This window comes from Nuphar pumila, chromosome 10 (assembly GCF_984573655.1).
Source record: "Nuphar pumila chromosome 10, dmNupPumi1.hap1.1, whole genome shotgun sequence".
In the NCBI taxonomy this organism is placed as follows: Eukaryota; Viridiplantae; Streptophyta; class Magnoliopsida; order Nymphaeales; family Nymphaeaceae; genus Nuphar; species Nuphar pumila.
The window spans coordinates 76410252-76420359 of NC_143258.1; positions in this window are offsets into that span (position 1 = coordinate 76410252).

Below are 10108 nucleotides of genomic sequence, written 5' to 3' on the forward strand. Positions count from 1 at the left end.
GAATTTCACTCGCAAATCTGAACCAAACAGAAACATCACAGGAACGATGAAATCAGAGCAGCGATTATTCTGCTATGGAAAAAAATAAGGATAAGAAGAAGAATCAAACTCTCAAGATTTTGAGACCCGGTAAAAATAATTCGTCCAAATATCAAGTAGATTACACCTTGAAATCAACTCCTTCAAAGTTTTGGGATAATGGAGTTAAACAAAACCATAAAAAATGCAGTCTGAAAATTCAAACAATCATCTAATTACTAAATCGCTAAGCATCATAAATTGAGTAAATGCCGCCGCATCTTCCATTAGATTAGGTTTTGAGCGCAACCTCAATGCCGTGAAAGATTTAGTGCTCCATATGTCAAGTGATCTCCAGATATTCCGCCTTGAATTCAACTCGTTCAAAGTTCCGCGACGATGAATACCAGAATAAGTGGGGGGAAAACGTAAAATGCAGCAAAAATTCAATCAATTCTCTGATCACTAAATCCTCAAGCATCATAAATATTGTTTATAGTTCTTGATTGCGAACTCGATACGGTATAATAAATGGCTCCTAAATGATTGCAGGGCTAAAACAGGGAAATTACGAACCGTAAATCTTTCGTATGAAACCCTAAGTTTACAACCAAATGGTGATCGAAGGGAGGGAATCCGTACCGGAGCCCATGATTGGTGAACAATATCAGCCTCGGGATGAGTTGAAACGAGAAAAGTTTAGCGTCTCTGGTGAAGAGAGATGAGGAACAAACATCGCTCGAGTGACACAGGGCCAGAGAGGAGAAGAAAGGAAGCACTAAACTCCCTCTTCAGTTCTTGAATCGAACCAGAACGAAGGGACGATTAAGGAAGAGAAGGGGGAAGCAATCGGACGCATAAAAAAAGCAAAGCCCGATCCATGGGAAAAACGGCCCCGCTCTTGTTGCAATTTGTGAAATTGTCCCTCCCTCCTTGAGACGGTTCGGCTACCCGACCCAGCAGGGTATGGAGTCATCCAAAATAACAAATTGCCAGGTTCGGGTATTGTTGGGTCACGAAAATGGAATTCTAAACCCGGACTCACATAATTTTAGAAATTTATTCTTATTAAAAATACATATAAAATACTCGAATCGGATCGAGTACCCGACAAAAATCATGGCCCAAACCTGGCCCGCATATTGCCTAGATCGGGTTTGGGTCCACCCGAATATCATTCTGGTCGCACTTTCCATGCCGGATATTGGGTCTGGACGGGTCTGGTACCTGATACTAATTGGACCAATTGACAGCCCTACCTGAGAGGGTATACCAGGATCTGGATCCGATAAGACTAGGCCCAAAATTATCTGGTATGTCCAATAATGCTTATCGGGTCTGGCAATAAAGTAAGGTGGGAAGGTAACCTACGTCCCAAAGATTCGTGGACACAAGGACACGCGACATGAGTTAAACTCTCAAGTTCAAAAAAAATTAAGAAAATAGGCACAAGGACACAGATTATTTAATTTTTTAATCAATAAAAACTATTTTTTTATCTTTTAATAATTAAAAATGCATGTTTTATTGAAAAATATAAAAATAAAATACAATATTATTTAAAATTTATTAAAATAATGTCATACGTGTTAGCATGCTTGAGCGTGACTGTTCGTGTCATTTGGGACACACACCCAAAAATTGCGTGTCCCTGTGAAAGAAGGAAAACGATAACACCGTGATGGCGTTTTGAAGCATTATTGCACATTGGCAGGTCTTCTGTCGGTAGAACTCTGGAGCCATGTTTGGTTCGATCACATGAGAATCAGATTCTCATATGCCCCCAAATCTCATGTTCAACCCAACATAAGATTTGGGGATGAAGTGATTTTGAATCTCATATGATTGGAAATCACTTCACCCGTGAGATTTCGAATATCATAATGTGTGATTTTGAATCACATGATTTACTTTCACATTTATAAAAAGCAACCAACCATAAAGTTTTGACCCTGCACCAAGGAACGAATCCCATGGGTTTTGAACTTGTGACCTCTCTTCAGCTTGATCTTGAAGACTCTTTCTACCAGATAAGTGGAGCCCGTGTACACCAAGTTTTTTATGATACTTTTCTAATAAAAACACGATAAAGTAAAACTCTTATCGATTTGAAAATCATAAATATGCTCAGACCTATTTTGATTCAAGATTGGGTCCGAGCATGGGTATAATTGAAATTGGTTTAACTTGTATGAAATTAATGTGTTTGGGTATAAATTAGGTTGGGTACAGATTTTTTAGATTTTGGGTTTTTCAATCGGGTTTAGAAGATGGATATAGATGCAACTCAATTTGATTTGAGCTTGGGTCAGGTTTGAGACTAAGGCTCGGTTTGGAACACTTGCATTGAGATGGAAACACCATTTCCATGAGTTGCCAGTAGGAGTGTTACCCGATCAGGTGCGGTTCGAGTTCAAATCTACTCTTGTCAACTCCACATTTGAATCAGGTAAAAAAATTAGACCCACAACCAAACCGATATTATTTGAGTCCGGGTTTGGATTTAGGTATGGTTAAAAAATGAAGACCTAATTGGGTTAATGGGTTCAGGTGTAAACATATTCGTCTCCAAACAGTTCAGGTCTTAAGAAGACCTCTTTTCTATCAGGTCTAGCAGATAGACCCAACCCCAACCCCAACCCAGTTTGATTTAAGTTCAAGTTTGGATTCAGGTATTGCTGAACATTGTGGAGCAATATGTATTGGGCTTAGGTAAATAACAGGGTGGTTCTAAGTGAGTCGGATATTAATTTCATTCATGTTCAAGTTAGGTCTAGATATTACTAGAGACTCTAATTGCAACGAAAAGAGCAATAGTGTCGTGGAGAGGTTTGTTGTCTCTTTGAGAAGTGACTTAAGCTCAAATTCCACACACACACATGGTTTTTGTTGTGGTGTACTCTAATTTTTTTGACAAAACCTTGATTAAATTTTAAGACTACACATTTTCTTTAAGGAAGATAAAGACTAATCGAGAATTCTAAATTGAGAAACACAATTTGGGTTTTGGAATTCAAAAATCTTGGTTTAAAAAACATGAAGAAATTTCCTCATTTAGCACATGTTTTTCCCTATGAGCTTTAAGATAAAATCTAAGATGGGAAGATTAAAATTTTTAATTTGGAAAGCCAAATATTTCCTTCTTCCACTTTCATGATTTTTCTTAATGGAGTTAAGGTGGTTGCCTTGTGTACATAGCTGGAAGAAAATGTAAGATTGAAAATAATAATGAGAAAACAAAATTATGAAAGAAATGAATGGGCATGAATAAAGAAAGAGGAGGGACCATTTCAAAGAAATTTTGATTTATGGCAAAGAACCAAAAGAAATAAGAAGGAAAAATTTCTGAAGTTGCTATAATACATGATTTTTTTGTTGGGTCTCAATCTCTCTCTCTCATTCCCCTCAATTTTTCTCTCTTCCTCTCTTCCTTTCTTCCCTTCTATCTCCTTCTTGTTGTGCAATCACCCGTAGTGGAGGTACTGGATGAAGGAACGATCGGAGAAAGGGCTATGAACCTAGATTCAGCCACATAACTCAGGAGTTGTTTGGTGATTCGACTCATCGGAAGCAGTAGGGGTATTATATTCTTATATGCTTGCTTAGGAATGTGTGATACACGTAGACATCCATTGTTTGAATATATGTGCAATCATACATGTACTCAGTTGTGGGATTAGATATACGTGTGATACTATTTGAAAGAGGAACGAACACTCGATCCTCTAGAAAAGAGTATACGTGTATATATGTAATATTTTGATCCATGGTTTAGATCTGTAAATAAATATATATATTGATTCACAGTTTAGATATGTCAAGTTTTTTTTTGCTCTAATATATATTTATTCATGGTTCAGATCTGTCAAAAATATATATAATTATGATATATATTGATCCATTGTTTAGATTTGTCAAAAATAAATAAATAGCTATGATATATTGTTGATTTAGAGTTTAGATATCTCAGAAACATATAACTATGCATATTCTTAATTTGCATATTTATATCTATCAAAAAAATATAGCTATGCATGTATTTTAACTCACAATATGATATCTGTCAACAAAAATATGTAGCTATGTGTGTAACTTGAATCACGGTTTGATGTATGTTAAAACAAAAAAAAATTTGTGTTGTGGGTTGCAAGCCTGACATCTTTGGTATAGTGTGTTGGAACACCCAGTCGTGCCGTTCAACACAAACCAACACAACATTGTGCTGGGTGTTGTAGCCTCGAAGGAAAGGGTTCTGCTGCAGCCCAACTTGCCTTACAAAAAAATATATAACCTCACTGTGGTTGGGTGCTGCAGATCCGGATTACCAGATTTTGTCGTAGCCCAGCTCGCTTCCTGAAATTGAATGAACAGTTGGTGTTGGGCACTGCAGACCTGATCGACAGGATTTTGCAGTAGCCTAGCTTGTTTTCAAAAGAATATATATATGGATATGATATGTTGGGTTTTGCAGACCCAAACAATGGGGTTCTGCCGCAACCCCAGCTCACCTCTCAAATGAAAGAAAATTTCTTTATAGCATGTGGGTTGGGTGCGGACAACAACTCATGTTGACTCAATGGGGTATACCGCAGCCCCAATTTAAATTTCACAAAAAAAAAAGATATAAAAATGACATGGCAAATCGATGGTTGCCATTGTCATCGCCATTACTCACCATCGTAAGGGAGTGATCGACTGGTATGCTCAACCGAGTTGTTGTCCATCATAGACTTGTTGTAGTCACTGTGAGAAAAAATTGATAGATAAGTAAAACAACGAACCTTTGCTACATTGGACAGTCTAACACCCATTCGGATTTGGTTCGGGAATGGACCAAAAGAGGTCTATGAAGCCAGTCCACGAACAACACACCCTTAAATCTATACATGTGTAAAATCGACATATATAGTTATCTATGTTGAGGTATAATTGTTGAATGAACTAAAATGAATAAGTTCTCAAATTGCACCACAAATTGTGATAATACACAAGAGGTGTTCACACTTCAAATGCAAACTTATGTCCAGTTTAAAATCAGTGGTACCCTAAAAGGGGATTCTATGTATTTCTAAAGCTCAAAAATATGTGTGTGAATTCATCAAAATTGTATGGAGCCACAAGAGCTCTGGCAAAATCTATAATAAACATGACACGGACATGTACATTCGATTTGTCAAAGTGACTTGATATGTAATGAAAGAGTATTAGGCAAACATAAGTCTGTGGCTTGTGAATAGTTGTATGAGTGCTTAATTGCACTATGTCGGACCTGTTTACACTTGTTTCCACCTGAGTGCATGATGGAATTACAATATCTTTGCGAGATGAAGTGATACAAACCAAATAATATGCAAACCAATATAAACACTATTAAATAAAATTCATGATTTTTTGGTATACCTGAAAGATGATATATGTTACTGGATTCTTTGGGTTCTAAGTATACCTGAAAAATGATGTATGTTACCAGACTTGTGGTCTACTTAGAGAGGTAGACGATACAAACTCTGTGGGACATTCTTTGTGCTTATGAGAGCGAGACGTCTCACCCAATCCCCAGTCCTTAGAGTTTGGGGGTCAAGATTACCAATATGTCTTAGGTGGTAGATCCAAGTTTTCTACAGAAGTTTTCAATATGCATCTTATTTATAGTTTTTACCATTGGAGATTACTCTCTCGGTCACAGACCGTTCCCTTTAGGTATCCATACGGCTAGTCACTCAGGTCACTTGATAAAATTGTAATGAACCCCCGAATGGTCTCAATTTGCTACAATGTTTAGCCTGTGAGTACCCAAAGAGCGAGTTAATAAGACAAACTTAAATCTTTACTTTTAACCTTTAGTGATACATGTCTTTTATAATTGAGATCGTGATACTTGGGTTTCAAATGAATATTGAAAATACTTGATGTAACTCGTATGAAATATGCAAATTATATATTTAAATTCTGATAGTTGCATATTTACATATACACATGGCACAATGCACATATACAATGATAGAATGTTGCTTAGTGAGATAGGCTGTAGTCTGACCTCTCTACCTTTCTTGTTTTCCAGAAAGTGAATGAGGTATAAGGAGCGTATTGTGGGCATCGTTGTGAGCGAAGCCATGAGACCAAATATTTGTAGTCTTGCAAATCTCTTATGAACATTATGACTTGTTACTATCATTCTTATAACAATGATTAGACATTTAATTTATTGATATGATATTGAATATGGCATGAATAACCTCTGTTATACCCTGTAACTCGCCCAACTATTTGACCGAATGGTTAACCAAATATTATGTTGTGATATATATATATATATATATATATATATATATATATATATATATATATATTCCCAAAAAATAAGTTAAATAATTGGGGCATTATAATATTATAAGCATGCATATGCAATCATTATAATCCATGCATATTCATGATAAATTATATATTCTAACATAAAAACACAAATTCACACTATATCTCATGTAACAAATGAATCTTGATAAAACATATCTCATATATCATAAATTCAAACATAATTTATACATAAAAATTATGGATAACACAAAGCAACATAAAATAAATGAAATATCATACAAGAGTCATGCATCCATGATAAAATTACACATAAAAGCATGAGAAAAATGACAAAAGAATGCTTCTATAGGTAATACTCAGGGTCCTAGTATTGAAACCAGCCATAAAATACCTAAACTGATCTAAAACAGCCTTGAACTAGTCAAAAAAGACTCTAAAATAGTCTCAAAACTGCCAAACCAGTCCAAAACATACACAAAAACCTTTAAACCCTTAAAACTGATTGAGAAAACCCTCAATCTTTCTTAGATAGAAGAAAATAGGGTATCCTCTTGCAAAAAATGGTGAAAAAGCTTTCAGAACCAGTCAGAAAAGGCTCCGAACTGGTTTCAGAATCCATTAGATTTGTCATCAAACTGGTTTTGCTCCTTAAAAAGGTCAAATGGTATATATTTTAACTTCGCAAGAACAACTTCTTCTTTAGCTTTGCGAGTAACAGATTAAACGTCATCACTAAGTAACATCGAATCTATATCATCATCGTCTAACACATCTATTCATATATGTTGGTTATCTACATTCAAAGAATAATTATACTGGGTGGTCATTGATCCTTCCTCATATTCAGCTTTATGAGACATCAATGCTATAATTTCCTTATAGCTATCATTTTTGGAGACTGCTATAGATCTTTAAGTGGGATGATTAGTATCATGACAATGTGTTTTAACCCTTTTAGAGTCCATCATTAACTCACTATACCAACAACACAATATATTATTCATCTAATGAAAATAGGATGTAGGAAAAGACCATTCAGATACACTTTATATATTCAATTAACATAACTACCTACAACAACCACTCTAAAAACCAGCTACCCACAATAACCCTCTAACCCTTATTCAATGCTCATGCACAATAAACGCTAATTTCATTATTGCAACACAAAACACTAAATATTAATTAAAGGACAAACAAAAAAGCATAAATCATCTACAACACACACACACACACACACACACACACACACACACACACACACACACATATATATATATATATATATATACCCTAAATAGTAAATTTAATGGTAAATTTTAAATAAAACACGTGAAAACATAAAAAAATTTCTACAATAATAACCAAGCACAAATAAGCATGGGGCTATTAAATACTCATATCTTCAAATAAAAAAAAACAAAATAAAATAAAATAACATGCATATATATTAGGGTTCTTTCCATAAACAAATGAGAAAAATAAAAAGTACAAATAATTTTATATATGATTTACCAATTATGCGAATGTAAAAAAATTCACATGCAAAAAATTTGAACAAATCTCCTTGAGGACCAGTTTCTTAAAGGAGATTCACACAGTTCTATGTGAACTTCGTTCTATATATGAACATTTAATAAAATAATTATAAAGTTTTGAGAGGTTTCAGTTACATGAAGTTCACATATTTGGTTATGCGAATTTCATACTATATATGCAAAGTTATTTTATGAAGTTTTGATAGGTTGCAGTTACAAAAAGTTCAGAGATTTAGTTATATGAACTTCATGCTATATATGTGAATTTAATGAAATATTTGTAAAGTTTTGACAAGTTTCAGTTACAAAAAGTTTACATATTTGGTTATTCAAACTTCATACTATATATGTAAAGTTAGTTTATAAAGTTTCGATAGGTTTTAGTAACAAAAAATTTGCATATTTGGTTATGTAAAATTCATAATATATATGCAAATTTAATAGAATATTTGCAAAGTTTTGACAAAAAGTTCATAAATTTAGTCATGCGAACTTCGTGCTATATATGTGAATTTAGTGGACTATTTGCGAAGATTTGACAGGTTTCAATTACAAGAAGTTTGCAAATTTGGTCATACGAACATCATGAGGTCCACAAAAAAAATGTGTAAATATGCTTTTAATAAGTGTTTGCGATACCCAAAGAGCATACCGATATATTGCACAAACTTTAAGAGGTTCACTCATACAAAGGGTAAAATGTTCCTATATAAGTCATACATTTGCGAATTTGGATGTGGGGCAAATTTCAAAAATTGTAGAACATTTCAAGAAGCATGACATTTTTTTGTATAGTATAATCATTTTTCAAAATTTAAACTGCAGCAGACTAGCTATATATATATATATATATATATATATATATATATATATATATATATATATATATATATATATATATAAAAGAAAAGTGGTAGTTGCCTAACACTTTTTTAGCCTACCATCAGCCTACTAGGATTTGAAATGATTTTGTTTATGTTTTCTAAAATCTGACCATACAAATGTGATCTACATGTTCGATTTTATAGTAATCGACTCTTGGATCATCCCATTCCAACATGCAGCTAGGTTTTTATAAGATTTAAAAATCAACGCTCTACAATTTTTAAAAATATTTAATGCTTAAAAAATAAAAAATTTGATGGAAAAAACATGATCCAAGTGTCATTTTGTATAAAATCTACCTTATTTTAACAGTGAGATAAAGGGTCCAACTGGAACTGGTCCTTAGACCATACCAGCTTGCGCCAATATTCTTGACTCTTCCTGGACCGCGCTGCTTCCCATAACAGTTTGGCTCACTCGGTTTATTTTACGAGTTCAAGGGAGCTCTTTACGAGCTATGCATGCATGCATGCAACTGCAACTCGTCTGGCACCCAACGCCTACCACTAGGCACCAGCGGAGGCAGCAAACATAAATTTTGTACGGCTCAGATCTTTAATATATCTTTGAAAGTGGGAAAAAGATTGGGAAAGTGTGCAAATTTTCCAATTGTTTCAAATAAAAAACTTTTTCTCGTCCAAAAAAAAAAAAATTTTAAGGGCAAGTTTAGAAGGAAAACACTAAGAATAATGCAAGTTGAAAAGGAAACGTTTCAACCTTTATACTCATTACAACCATATAAAATATTTTGAAAGAAATTTTTTAAATTTTCCCTGATTTTCGACCAAAAAGATTTCCCCATCCCTAATTGAAACACTAAAAAAGTTCCAACCTAGTTTTCTCATGTAAATATAAATATAAATATAAATATAAATATAAATAATATATATATATATATATATATATATATATATATATATATATATATATATATATATATATATATATATATATATATATATATATATATATATATATATATATATGAAAAAAATTTATAGGCAACACTTTTGTTTTTTATAAAATTTTGTCACTTGCAAATTTGTCCTTATGAATTTGATTTTCATAATCATAAACATTTTTACATGTAAAATTTTAATGAAATTTTGTCTTATGTAAACTTTTCTTTTCTATATGATTTTTTTTTCTCACTTACAAACGAGGCCTTATTGTCCACCATGCAATCGTGTGCGCACAATCAATCTACAAGAGAAAACCCTTTTCACATGTTTTTTCCATATGACAAGTTTTAGTTTTGTTTCTTTTTCCAGTTTAATTTTACATTAGAAGCAATAAACACATTTTTACCCTATGATTATTGATTTTTTCCAAGATCCTGTGAATCACAATCA